This window comes from Lepeophtheirus salmonis, chromosome 13 (assembly GCF_016086655.4).
Source record: "Lepeophtheirus salmonis chromosome 13, UVic_Lsal_1.4, whole genome shotgun sequence".
In the NCBI taxonomy this organism is placed as follows: Eukaryota; Metazoa; Arthropoda; class Copepoda; order Siphonostomatoida; family Caligidae; genus Lepeophtheirus; species Lepeophtheirus salmonis.
The window spans coordinates 32,518,487-32,540,626 of record NC_052143.2 but is presented as its reverse complement, the minus strand read 5'-3'; the positions used below and the strand labels follow the sequence as shown (position 1 = coordinate 32,540,626).

General features: G+C 29.0%; 1 protein-coding gene and 1 long non-coding RNA gene across 5 annotated transcripts in view; one reads left to right on the top strand and one right to left on the bottom strand.

The window, feature by feature from the left end:
* The window catches only part of LOC121128531 (uncharacterized), a 345,068-nt gene that overhangs the window by 168,311 nt on the left and 154,617 nt on the right, over window positions 1-22,140 (bottom strand). The gene's annotated exons all lie outside the window — the stretch shown is intronic.
* Window positions 3,900-18,588, top strand: LOC139906908 (uncharacterized). 2 transcript variants are annotated; one of them, XR_011783087.1, is made up of 3 exons: window positions 3,900-4,087; window positions 5,597-5,653; window positions 17,908-18,588. It is a non-coding gene; the product is annotated as an uncharacterized lncRNA (long non-coding RNA). The 2 variants fall into 2 exon arrangements; XR_011783086.1 differs by lacking the exon at window positions 17,908-18,588 and adding an exon at window positions 5,780-6,602 and having other exon boundaries at window positions 5,597-5,698.

The window sequence follows — 22,140 nt, the reverse complement described above, 5'->3', positions numbered from 1 at the left end:
ATCAATCAATCATGAATATCAAAGAATGAAGTCAAAGTTTTTCTTAACCATGGAAAATGCCAATTCAAATTTATCAGCTTCTATCCGAAAAAATAAGCTTAAGTCCGATTAAATATACAATTAAGAAGCTTTGCAAGACCGAAAGTGTCAGTGATAGGCCAAGATCTAGTTGCCTCAGGACTCCACGAATCCGGAAGTACTTCGTAATACTTTACTATAGATTTATCGGAATCCGAAAAGATGCATGTCCAAAAAGTGAGGATTTGAAGATGATGTCATACAAATTACGGTATTGTCAAAATATCAATGTCAGTACCAGAGCGAAGAATTTGAATCAAAAATTCAATAGACAAAACGATCAGATTTGGTCCAGGTTCATGTGTTGTCCTTATATCATAAAACCATACCTTTTCGTAACAACAGCCGATTTCTTATGGTCTGAGCCAAAGTTTCGAGTTCCGGAGACATACTCCCTTAAGTTTTTTGCCCGAAAGTATCTGCATGAACCAGGATGATTACATCCCAAGGAGATTAGAACCTGTGGTGCTTCCTTGATTTGAAAATAACCCCTTGATCAAGGTTCGGCTCCCATACACACCGGACGCCGAACTCAAGAATAGTTATAAAAGAACATATATGTATATTGAAATTATTATAATAACTTGTATTCTTTCATTTCCTGCAACTGTAATGCCTTCATGAAGAAAATTACAAAAAAAAAAAAAAAAATGTCAATTTCATTTTTAGGATAAGTTAATGCACTTTTATCTGCAAGATTCATGATGAAAAATGTTTCATATATATTTATCTAGAAAACATTGTTTAATATTTTTTAAAGGAAACATGGGCATTACAAAGTTTTTTTAAAGCAAATATCATATTATCCAACTTCCACAAGAGGATGTCAGAGCTGCATAAAGTATGCCCTGTCGGTATTTAAAAATAAAAGACACTGAAAATTTATGTTGTAGTCCTGACCAATTGAAGAATGTTTGGAAGGAGAGAAGATTAACTGTCCTGACATTTATACTAGATCAGCTGCTAGCAGCCGTGAGAGGACAAAAATAAAAGCACAAATCCTAATCCTTATATACCAAGGATATAGAGGGAACAATCACTTTGTTTTTGATCCTCTATTGTGCTCCGAGTCCAAGTGGCATATTGAATGTTCGCATTTGCAGAATATCTGCAACGCTCAACCTTTTCTCCGAAATGAAAAGACTAAATGTCTATGGCTAAGGGCAATACCATACACAAATCTTACAGGGCCGTCTATAGGGTTTTTCTTTAGAGTGTTTGCAGGGAGTTGAGAAAGATGATTGAATAGATGAAGTATTCACAAAAAACAAAGACAAAAAATCAAAACAGTTCAAAAATAAATATCAAATATTCAATTTTTTGGAATAAAAATTCAAAAATTCATAGCTTTCCACAAAAAAATTAATTTTTTGGGAAAAAGTTCAAATAATGAATAAACTATGTTATAGGACAAAAAAAATACCACTTTTTTTCACATTAATTCCATCTAAATTGCGGGAAACATACTTCAGTACTAAAGGGATTAAAGGAGGCTCTGGAAAAGGAATCATTAATGATTTATTGAAAAGGCCCTGTTGAATTCATTTGGTAAAGTTGGCCATGCAAAAAAATGAATTCAAATGGAGGAACCCCCATTTTAAGCCCCCGAAAAGATGAGCGCTGAAATACATTCATGCTATGAAATATACCTACATATATGAGGGTGAAACTTCTGAGGGCGAAAATTTCTGGGAGTGAATCTTCCTGTCACTAAATTTTATGAAAAATCCTACTCCTCCCTTTTGAATGTTTTAAAGAGAATCAGGTAATGAACAAGGATAGACATTTGTTAGAGCGTGAGGAAAAGGCGGGGGTATTGAATTTCGAACCTTATTAATATCAGCTGTCCCTTATATGATTTTTGGGGAGAGAAAATGAATTACTGTTATATAGAAGAAAACTTTCTACATTTAGATTAGCATTGCTGCAAGCAAGTTTTTTTATATTGTAAAGTAAAAATTTTACATTTATTGTAAAGATTTAAATTTCTTTATTTCAACTGAATATATTCATCATTCCTTTCCTCAAAAAAAAAGAAAACGTATCATGAATTCCTTCTTGATCCGACTGATAAGTTTGTCTTTGTTTTTGGAAGTGATTCGGTTGGTTTGTCATTCACAAACACAAAAACAATCAGATTCAGATCTGACAAATTTGGAGGCCAAAAGTCTGGCGAGATGAAGTTATCAAAGTTGTCAGACATAGTCAATTTGACCTTTGACCTCAGCCCAAATTACCTAAAAGAACCTAGCCTTGCAAATGAACGTCTCACTGAGTCCCAGAGTTCAAGCAATTGTCATGTTATCGTTCCTGGGACTGATTTTAAGGAGGGCTCCTTGCATTTTATAAATATTTTGCACAATAATTTCGCCAATTGATTCCAATTAATTTTAAAACTGGTGCAAGTTTGAAAAAACTATCTAACAAAAAAGATCAACTGCCAAACTACTTTTTTTTTTTACCAAGAAAGAGCGCCAAAGTGGCAACATAGATAGTAAATACTTAAAAATATTAAAAACGACCCTGGAATTATACTTTATTTGACACTAAACTCAACTAATAATTATTTTTAAAAAATCGGCAATTATTGCCTAATTAAATAATAAGATACAAAATTTAAATAGCTTTATAATTTTTTACAAAAATAAAAACCTTTTGACACTAATTTTGTCATTATTTGAAAAAAGGATTTACTTTAATTATGTAAAGATTATTATATATAAAATAATTTATAAACCATAAAAACCTTATTCAAATTGGCATTCTTAGTATATAATTACTTGTCATATTCTTGTTTTTTGTGTTTCTAAATATCCATATGAAAACAATTTTAAACCCTCCAAACACGAGATGGTGTAAAGAAACATATTTTTAATTAATATTCCTCAATAATAGAATCCATTAAACTAGAGGCACTTAAAAATTGAGGGCACTATAAAAAGTAAACTTAAATTAACGGAATTTAAAAAAAGCCTTTTCAGGAAAAGTCCTGGAGAATAAGCCGAGATATTAAATAAAAGGTATCATCCCCAATCACCCTATTCTAAATAATGCAGGTTATATTCTACAAAATCCCTTTACAAACTCGAAGCAAAAGGGTTTCCGCTATAAATGAATTACAGGGTCCTTATTTAAAATAATAAGAACTCGAACCTGCTGAAAAAATATTGTAACTTTTGTAAAATCGAAGTAGTGTTCTCTCGTCATCTATTCGATAGTTGCCTTAAGTTGGTCCCTCTCCGTAAAGCAGCAAAATATTTGGTGATCAGCACTTTTGGAGTGATGATCTCGGAGAGCAACTGGCTCATAATAATGAAGCCGGCAGTGGAAGAAAATTTGAATTTGGAGGGCATAATAACAGACTTCCTACTATTAATTTATGGACATACAGTCCCATTTCATTCTTTATAAAAACATTAGAAAATTATATTAACATGATGACCCTTCATAGATGTACTTCACTTGTTTTATTGTCTGATTAATTTTATATAATTTATTTTACAAGCACGTGGTAGCTTTGCTTTGCTTTACCTGTTGTTTCTTTCTTATATATTTTTTAATATTTTACTTCAAAGTTTTAAAATGTAATAATGTATTAAATTATAATCGTTTTTCTAATTTCAATTTAATTATTCTTACTTTATAACTCTTAATTTATTATAATGGCTTTGTATCAAGTTAAAGTTGTACCTAAATAAATGGTAGTTAATAAATAAAATAAAAATTAACGGAACTTTAAAGGACTTATGAAATTTGAGACGCAAAAATATATCCTTGCAACGGAAAACTGAATTATAAGTTATTATTAAATCTTTAAATGTCTTCAATTTTTTTAAAAGATGCAGATTCGATTATTGTAAAAAAGTGTACGGATTTTTTAAATAAGGACATTTAGTCTATTTTGAAAGTGAAATGCTCAAGATATCATCAAAAATCATTGGGTGCTTATCTCCTATCTTTACATGCATTTACCCAACGAACAGTTACTTGTATGCTGATGGACCGTTAAGTATGATAATATTACAAATAAACGTATTATTTGACCTGAGTATCTTCTTCACTTTTCAAGTTTTATTCACGGACATTTCATGCCTAGACTATAAATTTATTAAGCAAACACATTATATTAACACTTTTACAAGGATGGCTTGAAAAGTTTCCTACCTAATAAAGGTACAATACATTTTTTCTAAATTAGTTGATTCGTTATCCTCTTATAGCTTCCAACTATTTTAACATTCAAAGAGTTTAAACTCACAACAAATTAGAAAAATATATAATCTTCCTATTTTATACGAGGGTGGTCTCCGGAAAGCTTCTGACCTATACAAAATAAAACACATCTTTTCTGATTTTTTATTTTTCACTGTAGTCTCCATGTAACTCTACGCACTTCTCCTCCCAGCATTCTCCCATATCTGTAGCCCGTCCAAATAGTACTTGGCGTTTTTTCCTCCAAAATAATTGTTCAAAAGATCCTTTTTTTTTTACTCAATTATTCCGAGTTGGATTGACTTAGACGCATTAAATTTGTACACAACAAGCCTTTATATGTTAGCTATTGTTTGAGAATATTTAAAAGTTACACTTTCACAAACAGAGATTTAAAGACAGCTCGATACTCATTTTTTCCCATTTTCACAAAAACACCCACATCAACTCACTCAAACGACTGTTACATAACAACTGTGCTTCCAAAATGGCTGAAACTTTGGTGAGTAACTGTTAACAGATGCTAAATTGGTGTGACTAATTTTTATACACGAGTGCTGCCATTTTCTCGTCAAGATTGCAAATTTTTCAGACCAACCTCGTTTCATGAACTTTATAGGCATTTTGATAATCGTATAGAAGATTTTGTATAATTACTTTGATAGTTTTTTCACTGTGAATGTAAAAATTATGTACTCCTTTATATTTTATTGATAGTCGTTTTGGCCATAAATAATTATTTTTTCACAAGTTTTAGTTTTTTTTTACAGACAATGACTGTAAAAGCGGATTCTATTCATTGTCAGGATCAATTATGGGTAAAATAACTTTCAGAAGTGGCCAAACTGGTCACGTTTGAGTTTTAAATGGCTAAGAAAAAAATACCATTTAATGTCATTTTTTACAAGAATAACTGTATCTTGTTTTTCGACAAAAAATATCGATAATCTTCAAATAATAATCATTCGATATTTTTGTGGATGATTAATATTTTTTCAAAGATTTATAGGTGAAATTAAGGCTGTGGGTGAATGTTATTAAAGAAAATAAATGTCGTATTTTTTTCAGATCCTGTTTAAGATGGTTATATACTTATACCTAAATTATAGTAACTAATTGTACAATTGCCATAATGTGTCTGTTTTATAAAATTATTATTTGAGAATGAAATGGCCGTGCATGAGATTTGTATAAGGAGAAAATTCAGGGGTAAATATGTACAATATATCCGGGACAAAAATTGAAGAAAATAAATTAAACCAGTATCTTGTTACAGGTTTTTTGATTATAAATTATATATTTTCAGAGAATGATCTATTATGGACCGATATTGAGAGAAAGGACAACAACTTATTATCCATTGGTAAGAGTCGAATTATTCAATAATTCCATCTTTCATAAAATCAACGTAAGGATAATATTTATATTTTGTTATATCTATCCAGAGCGTCAAATACTAGTGATTATAAACTATCAATCTTTATTACAGATTTTTGGAAATTGACGATACTGATATTTCTTTAAAAATTATCAGGGATTATTGAGAAAATTATCAACACCAATCAGTTTTATATTTTAGTTTTTAGATCCTTTTGCTTAAAATATTGTGAGTTATAATATCAAAACATGAAGAGTATAATTTTTAGTCGATTGCAATGTATAGAATAATGCCTCTTTTAAATGTACAAGGACTTTAGCTTCATTCAAGTCCCTGGTTTGGTCATGCATAGCCATATCATTTTAGTTACTTTATTAGTCCAAATTTATTATATAAACTTTATATACTTTAGCCGCACATTTCTTATTGAATAATTCCTTAAGCTTTACACGATAAGTTAGGTGTTTTGAAGTTGAAGTTTGCTCTTGAACAACTAAGGTTCCATTAGTTCTTGATTACGAGACTCATTTTCGCTTGAAAAAAAAGTCTTCTCACCGACTCAATTGCAATATTAACAACTTTTATTAATTACAACATCAAAATTATCTTCTTTTTTTTGTCAAATATTCACAATCATGAAAATACTGAATTATTAAATACTGCATTAGTTCAGATTGACGTCTCTCAAGGACTTTTTCAATAAAAATCTTACACATATTTTAACTTATTTGCATGTATTGTTTAAGAATTTTATTTGTATTTTGAATAATCACCTGTTCACATGAGAAGAGATTTCTTAACGAAAAAATTGAAATGGCTTCTTCCAATGGAATCAAAGCTTCCAAAAGTTATTATTTAGAAGAAATCATTATTATAATTTATCTTAGCTTTATAAAAATGAAAATCAAAGCCAATTAAAAATTAAGACTACTAACTCTCCATTCATTTTAATTCAAAGTAATAAATTACCGATTTCGGATACTTGTGTATTCGTCCAAAGTTATTGAACACTTTTTGTTCAATTTTATTAATTTTAAAATGTCTTATTTTATGGAATTGGTGACATTTTTGACCTGCTCAATAACAGTTTTTCTAGTTTCATAGGGGCACTTGCATAGAATATAATCAGCTGTCTTGAACACAAGTTTCACTAAAAACAATACAATTGAATGACACGCTATCATGAGTACACATCCCATCAGTTTGTCCATAAAGATCTTTGTTAGGATTTGATATTTGGTTGAAATATTTTTCAATTACTTTTTTTTTCTTCTGAGATTTTTCGTGTTTATCTATGTTGATTTTATGTTTTCTATTCGCATGTTCACGAAGTCCAGTTGTATTTGAGCCTTTAACGGTTAAAATTTTGCCACAATAATTGGATTTTCTCAACTTTGATTTTCAATTATGTTTAATATGATCCATAACTTTACTACAATGAGTATTGTGCACATCCACAAAGTTCGACATTTTGTTTAGAACTGAGGGTCAATGGAATAAAAAATAAGAAAAAAAAGATTAACCTGGATGAGCATGTATATTAACACTATGTGAATTAGATTATAATTAACTTGTAGTCGATAAATTCTTGGGAATTTCCAAAGAAAAATATCAGGAATCGATTAAAGAAGTTTCTCAAAATTCGATTATATATTTTTTAATTAAAAAAACGCCATTCAATAAAATACTACTCTGATAAAAAAGAAACCGATATTTTCTAATTCGATTTGAATTCTCATTCGATTCATCTCACCTACGTTGACAATATCAGACAATTTGCAAGTTTTTTGTTTTTTTTTGACAGATAAAATGTTGTACATGTATGGTGTGCTCTGCCATTTTCAACCATTGAAAAAAAGGAGGGAAATTCTTTTAAACCTTTTGAAAAAAAAATTATTCTTTTAAAATATTTATGCTTTCAAAAAGTATAATTTTGAACAATAAATAATCTTTAAAAAGTTTTATAAGATTTTTTTAAATTTTTCTTTCCATTTTTGTCATAAGTAAAAAATTACAGAGGACACAAAAATATATCGAACCCTTAATTCTGTCAAAAACAAACAAACATTGTGGAAAAAATTCCCAACTTAATAAAAATTAAATGTGAGAATTTATTTATCAGAACTTGTATACATACGAACTATACAAAAATATCCTTTGACAAAATATTATTTATAAAAAAGAAAGGTGTTTCATAAAGTCAAATATTAAAAAAAAACATAAAATCTTTCGAAAAAGTAGAAATGTCTGTACTTGTGTTGCATATTATTATAAATTATTATTCTTTGGACCAGGAGGACTATAAAGAATCAGGAGGACGCCCAGCAAGGTCGTCTGGTTACGCAGATAGAGTCGAATGTTTTAATAAAAATAGTTAGAGTTGAAGAAAATAGGACCTAAACCGAAAGTGTTTCTAGTTGACAATCTCAGCAATGTTTTTCATTATTTTACAAAGTTGTTATTATTAATCTAGTACCCGGTAATTTTGCCTTAATATATTTTTCCTCAAGGATATTTTGGCTTAATACAAATATAAATGAAATTTATACGTCGTAATTGTATAAATTTATATTGAAATCAAAATATGCAAGTATTTGTGACTGTAAAATGCATTAATTGTTCTTTGTTTTTTTGTTGAAATAATGATGGAATTATGCTATTGCCTCATTATGCTTGTTCGTTAATTCAAGAGTATTTTCTTGTATGAAAATTCCATCCTTTCTAATAATAATTACTAAATGAGAATTGATTAGGAATTCTTCGTTGCGAATTGTTGCCGTGTTTATTTATTCTTTTTTTTTATTATACTAATTTTATTATATATTTTGTCTCTGGTTCGAATTCATTACATAGTTAAATTTTGTTGGTGTATGCATTGCCATTTTAGGGCATGATTCCATCATTTTTACTACAGAAAAAAAACCTAGAATGCATCTTATAGTAATACAAATGGAATTTATGTTTAAAAATCCCAAAAGAACACTTACCAAAAATAAACAAAAACGACGTATCAATCCTTGAGGCAAAATTTCATAAGGCTTATTATCCTGAAGCAAAATTACCTAGTGTCCCTTATTTTTTAATTATTGAAGAGGGCACACCTAAGTATATAGTTATTACTAGTGTGTGTCCTCTTGAAAGACGGAGATTAACAATGAGAGTTATAAGTGTAAATCCCAGTTAAATACGGAGTAAAACTGAAGGTCGACAAAAGATTAATTCCGTCTATGTCAATTCCAGATAAATTTTTATACGTGCGCGGAAAACTGCCCTTGAGAAAATTGCTCTAACCTTTCCAAAAAGAAAGTAAAAAAAGTAATTTAAAATTGAGTTTACCTATTACAAAATGAAAGAAAAACAATTATTGATAGGACAATTGAAATACAAATAATGTGATTTGCATGCAACGTAATGCATCAATAAGAAAAAAGAGTTACATGCCGTAAAAATAAAGAAAAAAATGCACTTTTAAATTTGCAAACCGAGGTCTTGCACTATTTTTGGTATTAGAGGGGTTCTTTGGATGTATTGGTGGTGGTTTTTAGCAATCCCATACTACCCCTGGGTCAATCTGAGGGCGGAGGGTATTCAACCATATTTTAATTTAATTTTCCTTACCAATCATCTCGATCCATTTCTTTGAAGATTGGATTTAATTTAAAAGATTGCGAGGAAATTGTATTGCAATAATATTACTCACACTTGAAGGTAATTTTCCACCAGGGCAATCGTCCGCTGGCAATTATTCCCATTGCAGTTTTCGTAGGACTGTTTTTATGATTTGTATGTATTGCATTCTTTTCATAGCTGTACGTAGCTAATCTAATAAATCGTCATGACAGCTAAGGAAATCTCCTCCTAAACTATCCCCTAATTGTGTGGTGTTTTTTTTTTTTTTTTTTTCGTTTACTTCTTGTTCGCACATTCTACAACTCTAATAATAGTTTCTCATAAAGACAAATATGCTCTATTTGGATTTAATCTTTAATTTGTTTTTCGTACAAATATAACAATGTACTTATTGTTAATTTTGACTATAATAAAGCATAAACTGTTGTTAACTTTTCCCAGTATATACAGACCCGTAATTACAAAAATTTGTGTGAGTGTTACCCTAAACCCCCTGACTGATATTTTTTCCAATTTAGTCAAAAAGAAAAAGTTTATTATTAATTACTTTTTATTGTTGTCATAATTTTTAAAATGAACCATTAATTGTGTCTGTTTGTAAATTTTTTTTTTTTTATTTTGTCGAAAAAATTCAAAAAGTGAAGCTATTTCTAATTCCTAAATTTAAAAAAAAATTATTGGACTTTTTTCAATAACAAAAAATGTAATATTGTCAAATCTTGTCTCTTCCAAGAAATTGTAACTCTAAAATTATATATATCTAATTTGGCATTCGTAATGTTAAAAAAAGGCCGCCCAAAAAAAAAAAAAAAAAAAAAAAAACTACTCACCCCCCAGAATATAATATTTTACGAATGTAATGAAAATTATGCTTACAGAATGGAGTAATACAACTTGAAATAATTTCATCAACAAAAAATTGTAAAAGTTTTGCGTACCTAAGAAGGCTTCAAAGGTTCAAATGTTTAGAATATGAGTCATTGGATATCTAAAATGAATTCAAGCTATAAAACTATCTTCCATAATGAATATATACATGTATTTGGCAATAAAAAAAGTGCTTATAAGACGGTCATAATCGATGATTTCCATTATTTTATCCAAATTTTTGACAATTCGCCTTCCAAAATGCGATAAATCTTTGACATCGAAATTGCCCAAAACGGAATCGATAATACCAAAATTGTGCATGATTGACTGTTACAGTATTAGGTCTGTAAAATTTGTGCACATTTTCAGCCACCTGGCATATGTTTTTCCTTGTTCAAAGAAAAACTCTAAAATATGGCGATATCTGATTAGAAAATTAGTCCAAGGACCGATCCTATACTAAGTTTTATACATTTCATTATCTTCTTTAGATAACAAATAAACTATTAAATTTTCCAAAATCATATTTTTTCTTAGAATTATCCTACTTTTCTAGTCTCTAATCATTTCAAAACAAAATTTAATTGTGATTTAAATCCATTTATTGGTATTTTCAATAACTATTAATTTGCTTTAACTCAAATATCACTGAGTTTATCATTGGCATCAAGTTGTATTAAAATGAATTCAAATATTTATGTCACTTCATTTTTAAAGTCATTTGATGAAGTTTCATGAAGATTTCTTGGAAGTGTGTTCATTTTATGTTGCAAAAATATGTAAAAATGAGTCCCCAATTTCGCGTCATCTTCCATTATGAAGCAATGTATGACGTCATTAAATACATTCTATAACAATGGATGTCAACTACTAGATTTTATATGTTTACAATAAATAATGCCCTCAATTCGCCTTCTCATGAGATTCAATCAAAAATTCCATTCACATAATTTTGACGAAAAATATTGAATCAATCATAACTATATTTGAGCACTGGCCTTATTATTTTACTTTTCATTAAACATACTAAATAATATGTACCGTGTCAAAATAAAGGCAATCGTAAACACAAATCTAGAAAAGGATAAAATCCAAATTCATTTTTTTACTTTATATAAATCTAAAAGGTAATACAACTTAGCTTTCTTTTTTATAATGCATGGCAATCAGCTGTAGAAGTGGCGCATTGAAATCTAAACACTCACTAAATCAATAATTAGTGAGTGTTGAGTGATTGAAATTTATTCATATTTCGATATATTCAACCATAAACAATTATTTACAAAAAATATCTGAGCTTTCTAACTTACATTCAAGTCGAGAAAATGACACTTTAACGTGATGAACGAATTTTTATTCGCGCACAGTACTTAGAAAAACCTCAATTGCAAGACCATTTTCAATGAGTCTTTTGAGTTCTTTAGAAGCTATCATTGCCGCTAGGCGGCTTCATAATGATTAAAGGAGCACAGACACACACCTATTTATAGAATTATTTTTGTTTAAATGATATTGTTAATTTTAAATTATATCTTATTAAAGTTTAACAATTAAAGTGTTCAGATTTTTTAAACTTCAACAAGGTTTACTTAATTTATTAATTAACAATAAAATTTAAACAAAATTAAAACTATACAAGATATGTATGTTTCAGCTCTCTTAATCATCTTTAGTGGCAATAATGGCTTCCAGGTGGCGGCAGAAGGCCAGGTACCCACTGCAGATGCAGTCTCTGTTCATGGCCTCACAGTATCTTTGGGGGTCTCAGTGTTTAGCTGACAGACACTGTAGGCATTCCTCTCGACATGCACCCAAAAGGTGCAATCGAGGGGGTTAGCATGAGGGCTGTAGGGCGGTCAGAATTGTCAAAAAAGAGTTAAAAAACTCATTCAAAAAAGTTTCGTAATTTTTATTAAGTTTGTAAAAGTTTTGTAATTGGCTTCTTTCATTGCTGGTGTCAAAAGTGGCCTCTCCACCCTCACAAGGTTCTATCTACACACTTTTTGATTGCTCTCTGGACAGTCCGGCGTGGAACCCCTAGATTTCTTGCATGACCCATTATGGACTTGAGAGGATTGGCCTGAGCTATTTTTGTAAATCCTCCAAGTACACTTTGGCCTTTTGGAAAGAAGCCTTTATTTCTCCTCATTTTTTCTGACTTTCTGACGGGGTCGACGGGTTTCCTAGAGATACCCAACTGTTTGGAGTGCGCGAACAGAAATTTGTTGACCCGTTCAAGTGTCAAGTGTAAGGTAAAGAGATCAGATATGTTTTGTTTTGTGACTAATTGTTTATTCTTTAATACATCAAAATATAAAATAATTTCAATCACTCAACCTTTATTAATTATTGAATTAGTAAGTTTTCAGATTTCAATGAACCATTCGGTATTTGAATCAATGAAGGGCTTTGTGTTCAAAATTGAGTGATGAGTTAAGGTACCCCATAATTTTAGCTATAATTAAAAACTTATACTTAATTTAAATTTATTGGCCCCGATATAGCCTTTCAAATCCAATATGTCAATTTCTCATTCTTTAATTGTGACAATCAATTTTGGCTAATTTAAATGCAATTAATAGAAACAAACGGTAATTATTCGTTGGAAAATATAAATGTAATCCAAACTCAATTTTGAGAAAAATCATTCTAGCTGCTTTTGAGTTGACGAGCAACATATATAAAACGCCTTATTCCACACCATCAATCTGAAAATTGTTTCTAATACGTTTATTCGAAATATTAGATATTATTGAATTATGTACAAAAGTAAATTTATCTTATCTATGTAGGTACATAATATACTCTATATAAAAAGTATGAGTATTTGTAGTTGTTCTTTAGGGTGGTCTGTTTTTCAACGGTTTCCGAATTTTGATTACAAATAGTCTAGAAAAGTAATACTATTATAAAAAGTTGCATTGCTCTACGATATCACCTTTAAGTCACACATCATGGTCAAATTTTATAATTTGTTATATTTTGTCAATAAAGATTAAACACAGCATAATTAATTACCTATATTCATAAAGCAAAGTGTTTCTGTCTTTAAAGAACTCATGTCACTCAACAAGTGCGTGTAGTGAGCGTGTCATATTAAAAAAGAAAAGAAAATGGCAGTATTTTTGGAGGTATAATGCCCTGTATACACGTTCGATGCTATATGCACTCACCAGTAAACAACAAAATATTTATAACATTTACTAAACATTAATGTACATTACATGCCATACATACAACATTATGCAGTTATTTTTTATTTATCTTATCTTACACACTACTCACATTTCGTTCAAGTTTATTGTAAAGTTATTATAAAACCACAATTAATTTAAAATACATAATTTATTGCCTTGTTGTCCATCATAATATTTGATTCTACTGAATGTATTTGTGTATAATAAGCACAACGAAGGATATTACGCAGATGTAAACTATAATATATATCAGTTGATAGATACATATTGAAGAAAGAAAAAACTTTTACCCCCAAACGGACACCAGTGTCGAAAGAATTCAAATATGAATAACTTTGGATATATATAATAGAGTTAAATTATATTTTAAAAATAGATCTCTCAGTGTATAAAAAACATATATTTGACTAAAAGATAATTTCTTTTAAAAATATATAGTTGTTTTTTATATGTAGAAAAAATATGATAATCAGTAGATTACAAAATATTAAAAACTCACTTTTGACGAATTATTATAAAATATGAAATATAGTTTGACGTTTTGGCTGTCTAACAAAAGAAGAAAAGAATATTCGTTTTAAAAACAAACGCAGTAACCAATATTGAATTTGATGTGTTCCTTAGACATAGACATGGAGAGAATTATTTTATCATTTATCATGAGTTAATATTCATTAATAGAGCAAGAGGAAAAGGCGGGAGCAAGACATTTGGTATTACTTAATTAAGAGCTTGTTGATATTAGCTGCCTGTTATATGATTTCGGGGGGTGGGGGTGGGATGAATAACTTATATAAAGAGGAACCCCTTTTACATTTTAAATAGCGTTTATGCAGGTGTATAATCATATATATATATATTAATTTACACCAAAGAATGGCAAGAATTCTCCGTTTAGAGGGAGATGTGAACACTCCCACGACCTAATAAATAATGAATAAAAAAGAAGAAAGAGCACACGCATCAACCGGTTTTCCTTTACTAATGGCTACACGTAGTTTTTTTCTTTACACAGAGCCCTTTTTTATTCATTAGTAAGATTTGAGTTCATGTGTGCTAGTATATTTTTTTATTTTTTTTCATTTGTTTTTTGTAAATCTATTGGATCACAAGATTATTTTGTCTACTTCATTTTACCAAATTATATTTTATATTGTGAAACATAACAGAATTTATTGAACTCAGTGCCCCCTGGGTCGAAATGTGATACCACTCTCTCTCTTTTTTTCTTTTTTCTTTATATTTTCAGATAAGTAAGATAAAAAAAAATGTATGAAATTTCTTTAATTTATTCTATATTTTTGCTTCAAAGAATCCCTTGAACAAATAAATTGATCTATCTAAATCAGAGGTTGGGTATATTTTTTAGTGGTACTCCAAAAAAACTGGTAGTAAAATTATTGTAACTGGTGCAGGGGCGCCCGCAGTATTATAATATTTTGAGGGGGAAGGGGTATTTGCAATTTGTTTAAATAAATACAAAAAATCTATAGTTATTTACAAAAAATTAAATTTTAGGAAAAAAATTCAAAAATCCACACCTCTTCACAAAAATTTCAAAAATTAAAATGCATATATTAAATTATTAAAAAAATTTATTACACGTTTTGAAAAAAAATTCATAGCTATTTTAAAAAAAATTAAAAAATTAATTTTATAAATTAAATTTTTCAAACAAAATTTTTAAATTTTATTTCATTTATAAAATTTTTCGAAAAAAATTCTAAAAATTTTATTTTATATCTTAAATTTTTCAAGAAAGTTTCATAGCAAATTCACATATAATTAAATTTTTTTGGAAAAAAAATTCCGAAATTAAATTTAATATACTACTATTTATTAAAAAAATATCATAGCTATTGAAAGAAAATTAAATTTTTTGGAAAAACATTTCAAAAGTTAAATTTAAAACATTAATTTTCTGAGAAAACTTGATAGCCATTCACAAGGAGTTCCAATTTTTTTTAAATTTGAAAATTTGGAATAAAACATTCAAAATCACCAGCTATTCACAACAAATGAAATAATTAGAAAGAAATTTCAAAATCCACAACTATTCCCTAAATTTAAATTTTAGAATAAAAGAAGGAGAAGAAAAAAAAATGTTATGCACGAAAAGGTCTGATAAACACATTTGACCCCGCACATGAGGTGTACCTAATTTTTTTTTCATAAATAGAAATTTATAGATTATTTTTTAAATTAAAAAAAAACAAAGGAAAAAAATTCAAAATTAAATTTCAAACATTAAATTTTGGGGAAAAAATTCAAAAATCCATAGCTTTTCACAAAAGAACAAATTTTACCACTAATCTCGCCTAAAAAAATTACATCCTGACCAAAAAAAAATCTAGTAAGAATAAAAAATTCCTTAATTTTGGGAAAGGGATATAGCCCCTCCATCCCATACACTGCGGACGCCCCTTTAGTCTCATGTTATTTCTTTCATTTAACACTAAGAAAAAGTACACCCATTACCTCAAAATTTTATAAGTTATCCATTTAGAGTAATTAAATCCTAATCCCCGACCACTGATCTAGATGGTTCTATGTAAATTAATAAATAAGGCATTAGTTTTAAATTAATTAACTAAATATGTAGAATTTTCCCTTATTTTTAAACTTTAACCTAGATGTGTGACCTATAAATGATAACAAAGAACAATCACATTTTGCAAGGGTCCCCATGTCAACTTTTCCGGAATATATGTAATTGAAATTCGAAAAAAGTTGAAAAACAAACCGTCCTAAATAATCGTAACTAAAACAATTTACATAAATGTAAATAATATAAAGCTTTATGGTCGAAACCTATGAGGGGTATTTCTTATCTCAATAATATATAATAAATAAATTTCTTTATATCAGAAGGGAAGAAATAAATGATTTGTGGCTTGAATTGATTAATGGTTCAAACAATGTAATTTATTAGTGATAATAAAAGTACACTGTAAGCATGGTCAGATATATTAAGGAACGTATTTACATATTAGTGTTGTGTGTTCGATCTAAAAATCCTAAACGTGTCTGAGGCCTGAGAAGTTCGGTCTGGACCGGTCTCAAAGAAAGATTCGGTCCGTTTAATCGCTCTAACAAAACAATCGGTATAAACAGGTCTCACTTAAAATTCAGTTTAGAGCAGGGATGCCACTAAAAATAATAATATGTCCATAGATTTCCCCCCCCCCTAAAAATCCCAAGAAAATAATAATAGTTTACGAAATATCAAGAAAATTTGACATTTACCTTGAATCCTTTATATTTCATATTCTTTGCTACGCCTTCAATAATATCTGCTAATAAGTGTTTAAAATCATTTTCTCTATTCGTTTTAAGCCAATATTCCAATATGCCAGTTTGAAGGTGTTCGATCGTTCTTTTTAATATTATATTGCTTAGCCACAAATAAAATCAGACAAAAAGAGAACGAGTTGAAAACGACTAAACAAGTAGTGAACTCTTAACTCTTTTGATAAACAAAGTTTGAAGATATATTTATTATAAGCAAACAAAAGTAATCGATGTATAAAATCCTAAGATTTCGATATTTTGATACAAATCATCCATAACGAAACGTCAATATCCAAAAAATTTGGGAAGCATTACAAGGAGTGGCATCTTTGGTCTAGACCGGTTCCATGGATGAATTGTTGATGATTTGTGTTTCAAAACTGTAAACATCGTCACAATAACGTCATCAGCAGTTTAATTTAATGTAATGTAACCAGACGTCCCGATTTCTGGCTACAGTGCCCTGTTTTGCGTGATCTATCCCCTGTCAAATATGTCCCCGTTTTTGACACTGAATGGGAGTGGGGAATGCATCCAGACTCAAACACCAGTTATTATGTAGCTATATAACACAGAAAAGACGTTGTATGACGTACAGACGCAGCAGTGTCAACAACAACAATCTAGAGGCGGTAACTATTTTATATTAGATTAAAAAAGTTCTTGTCCCTGTTTTTTATTTCCAAAATATAATATTTAATGATTTTTGGCCGCCACATTCAAAATGTCCCCGATTTTCATTTTAGAAATTTAATAACCTTAATGTACTGCATTAATCATATTTGTAGAAATCAAGATAGGGGAGAAAGTCGGTCCATATATTGAGACCCCATAAAATCAATTTAAATATTGCGACCAAAAAAATTATTTCATTTTTTGAAAACAGTTTAAGATCGAGTTCTAGACCATGGATGGCCAACCTTTTAATATAATAAGCTGCATTATCACTTGAAATATTTTAATAGGTTACAAACATACTAAATTAATTTTTATGAAAAATGTCTTTATAAAACAAAATTATATTTATTTCAAATTTAGGCCAAATAAATTTTTCAAAGACAAATTGCTTAAGAAAAGGCCAATCTGGCAACCCTATTCAGAGGCTTCCGCAGGAATTCTTTTTGAATTTTGTGAAAAATTGAAAAAAATTCCTATGCTTCATAATTTACTCGAATGACCTCCTTTTTTTAAGAAAAGAAATCTTTAAAAATAAAATTTTCTATGTTGTCTGATCTTTTTTTTTTTTTCCAGAGCGATGTTTTTTCAAAAAAGTACTACTCGAAGTGAGAATGAGTAGTGGGCCGTCCTTAAACATTAAGCATGCCGCCCGCTACCCATGTGTTGGACATCCCTGGTCTAGACCAATATATCGGTCCAAATTGGTCTAAAAAAATAACCGATAAAAAAAATCGGGCTCGGACTTGGTCTCATCATTAGTATCTATATAGACGGTGTATGGGTATATATTCATATTTGATAAATTTACATTATTTGAGCATTCAACTTAATGATTACATGTATGTAATAAATGTAGATTTATACTTAATAGGATATGAAAACAATTGAGCTATTTTTTTCGATATTACATAGTAAATACATGATCGGTTTTACTATGACAATATTGCCCTTCTGGAAGTAAAGTGCGAGGAAGGACACTCCTTGTCAGTTTTTCTTCAAAGAATTTAATTTGCTTTGTTTAAATTAAAAAAAAAAAAAAATTAAGTGCGAAACTGAATGATGACATCCGATTTTTAACAAAAAAGAGAATGACAGCTAAGAATTCAGAAGCTAATAGAAAAAAAGTTGAATTTCAATCAAAATCTTCTGACTTGTAGACTTGTACCAACTTTGTACTTTTTGATTGTACCTTTTCTTTTTTATATGTTTTTAATGTTTATTTTGATTAAAGTACTAATAAAATACCACTTCTATTACAAATATATAGCCTCATTTTTATTATTTTGATGATTTTCCTTAGCAAAATATTTTTTTGAAACTCTTTATTTTGTAGCAAAACACTTTAAGAGAGACATTCCATATTGTAGAATAAAGAAAGACCAATATTGGAAACGCGTGAGCGCAGTGTCTTGTCCTGGTTACAGGAGTCCTTGGCTGCTCGGTTCACTTTTTTTATGAAGTATTCTTAATTTTTTCTATTCTTTATTTTCCTAAAATTTAATATTTGAAATTATTATTTCCCAAAAGTTTAATTTTTTTGTTATTTGTTGAAAAAAATTTGTCTTTGAAAAGTTTTCTTACAATTTAATTTTTTTGTGGAAAATATGGGATTATTTAAATTCTTTCCAAAAAAATTCCAAAAACCAAGCCCCCCCCCCAAAAAAAAAAAAAACAACTATATATAAAAATATATCATCCTGCGGGCGTCCCTGTCATTTGCATTAATTCTATTAATGATGTGATCAACTAAGGTTTTTACATGGTAGGAATATTCAATCCCATCATTAAAAGATCCAAATCAATAATATTTCATTATTGCTATTATTTGAATGTAGAAGGACAAACTGTTCCTGCCTCAAAGTACTATAAAAACTTACACGTTCGAATGCATTACAAATGTTGTCAAATCTTCCTTGTTATAAGAACTCTTATATGAAACCTTCAGGCGTTTGGTCAACAATTTGTCCTATTCTTATGAAAGAACACACACATTTATTAGACTCAAATAGTAGAATGTTTACCTATACTTAAAAAATAGACATGTGATTGGCTTATCAAGCCAATTAAATAATTTAATAAAAACTGTGATTTATGAATTTCACAGGTTTGATTTATATATATAAGTACATGTTTGACTATTTTCATCTAATAAATACTTATTTTTACCTAAAAATATGACAAATGGTCGAAAAATGGCCTTTTGTTCTTATACTACATCGTCGTAGTAATTTCTCAGTTCTTCTTTCTAACTCATTTTTAGCGGACTTGAGCCTTCGCTTACAAGTTTCTAGTATTATATGTCTTAATTTATACAATTTGCTAATACAAGTCAGGGAGTACTTTAATACTTGAGTCTTCATTATATTTTACACGCCTTAATATTCAAGAAGTTATCTTGTTATTTTATGGTAAGACTAAGTGAATTGACTATTCTATTTGTGTGAGAATAATTCTTAATGTATTGTTAGTTAATAAAATTTCGGCAGAAAAATTTAAAATAAATAGAATACTACTTTCAACGATAATCATTTTGACACATAACTGATAAGAAAAACTCCATTCTTAACATTCTATGGTTCAATATAATAGGTCGTATTCACTAAATATTAATATAAATCTACAATGTAGAAAAATAAGTATTTGATCTCTTGTCCATTTCGTAAGTTTGCCCACTTAGTTATAAAGATTTTCGATGAGATTGAGTTCCGGAGACTGGGCAGGCCACTCCATGGCATTAATGTGCTTCTTCTTTTTTAGTCACTTCTTCGTTGCCATGGTCGTAAGTTTTGGATTATCGCCTTGCTAGAAGATCCATTTTCAGTTCTCTACTCTGAGGTAAGGAGGTTGTCACCCAAGGTTTCCCCGAGGATGGTCCATCCTCCATTCGGTGTGGTGATGTTGTAATCTTCCCTTTGTAGAGAAACATTCCAAAAAATAAATGTTTCCACCCCATGCTTGACGATGGGGATTTTTCTCCTTCCAAACACTTTTGTTTTGTTCATATAATCAAGTGTCCCTCACTGTTAAAATAAACCTACCATTAAAATTATAAACCGGTGTTTTCTTTGTCAGTGAGCAAACTTATAAAACTGGGAAGCCATTAAACAGGTCGTAGGTCGTTTTCCAATTGTTATCATACTTTTTAATTACTTATTAAATATAATATATAACATGGTTTTGGATTAATGTATATATCATATTATTTAACTTTCAAAGGCCATTGGATAATGTTTCAGCTATATCCAGATTATGATTATCTAGCGATGACACTGTCAATAAATTTGATATTGAATTTTAGTATTACAATATATTATTATATACTAATTTTATGAAAAATATTTCAATTTTAGAATCCAAGAGAATAATTAATAATAAATTTGATTCAATCATCAACTTCTGAATATTTCTATAATCAAAAAAGCAGCTCACCATTTCTTGAAATAAATCAGAGAACATAACTATTAATCGATATTATATTATGTTATGTGAATATTTATAATAGTTACATGATTAATGAAATTCTATGATTTATATGAAACTGTAGAAAAAATTGAAGGAAAAAATTAGATTATATTTACAACTTTACTTGGCATATTTATTTATTTATAAATAGGAACTCAATCAAAATTTATGAATTTAATGATCGAAGCTTATTAATTCATTTAGCAAATTCTTTCTTTTTCAAGCAGAATGAGTTTGGCTGTTCATTTCATAAGGAAAAAATTACAACCAAATTGTACAAATTTTATCTAAAATGCTATTAAATTAGTGACTAATTTAAATTTTGGTGTCAAGACAATCTAAGACAAATCTTCTTCTTTTTTTAATTAAATTATGTACAGTAACAGCAAATGCATGTCTTGGATTCTTAAATGTAAAGTTTTTATTTTTTATTGTGTCTATTTATTGTGTCCAATATTTGATAAGGATGAATTGTAGTCAAGTATTTGACATCTGTTGGTCTTTTAAACCCACCTCTATCCATGGTATCAAAAAATGAATTTAAAATATAATGTGTCCCAGTTTCATCAACAAAAATAAGATCATTTTCTCATAAACAGACCAATTCCACACTTCATTCCATTTCATTATGCTAAAGGCTATAAACCCGCTGACCTAATAGATTACATTTTATATTCTGGTAATTTTATCTAACTATATGATATTTATATTTGAAATCCTTCACAAAAATGTTTATGAATCATCTTCATCATTTTGTACATAAGAGTTGAATGGGAAAATTTATTTTAACTGTCTTAAAGATATGTTCATATTCAATAAGGACCTAATTTAATTTTTTATATTTCACTCTCTAATAAATGTCTGCAACTCAAAAAGTAATTACCATCGCCAAGTTGACGATAACATCCGAATCTCCTTTCAATGGGGTCATAATTTAATTTTCTGAGTAATATAAACTGAATGTGTCTTATATGTAGGAGATAAGTCCTAGACCGATCCTTCAACTATATGAATTGCAGTTTGAAATGTTTCATTGGACGAACTCTTGAGCTTACCAGATATTGTTTTCCATTTCAATGACTATTCTCCAAATGAAATTAGATACTATATTTGTGTTCTTTGATCGTTAGAAATTGGGTTTTTACTGCCCTCCGTTAATTTTATATGAAAATGTTTTGATGTAACTTTGCAATTCTCCGTTATTTGTATCATAATGATTTAAAGCCTTTATTGTTGATTCCCATCATTTTGAAAAGCATTTTTAATATAAGGTGTCTTAATTGATAATTTAACGAAGTATAATTATATTAAAATAAAATATATGATCTACTTTTATTCAACCCG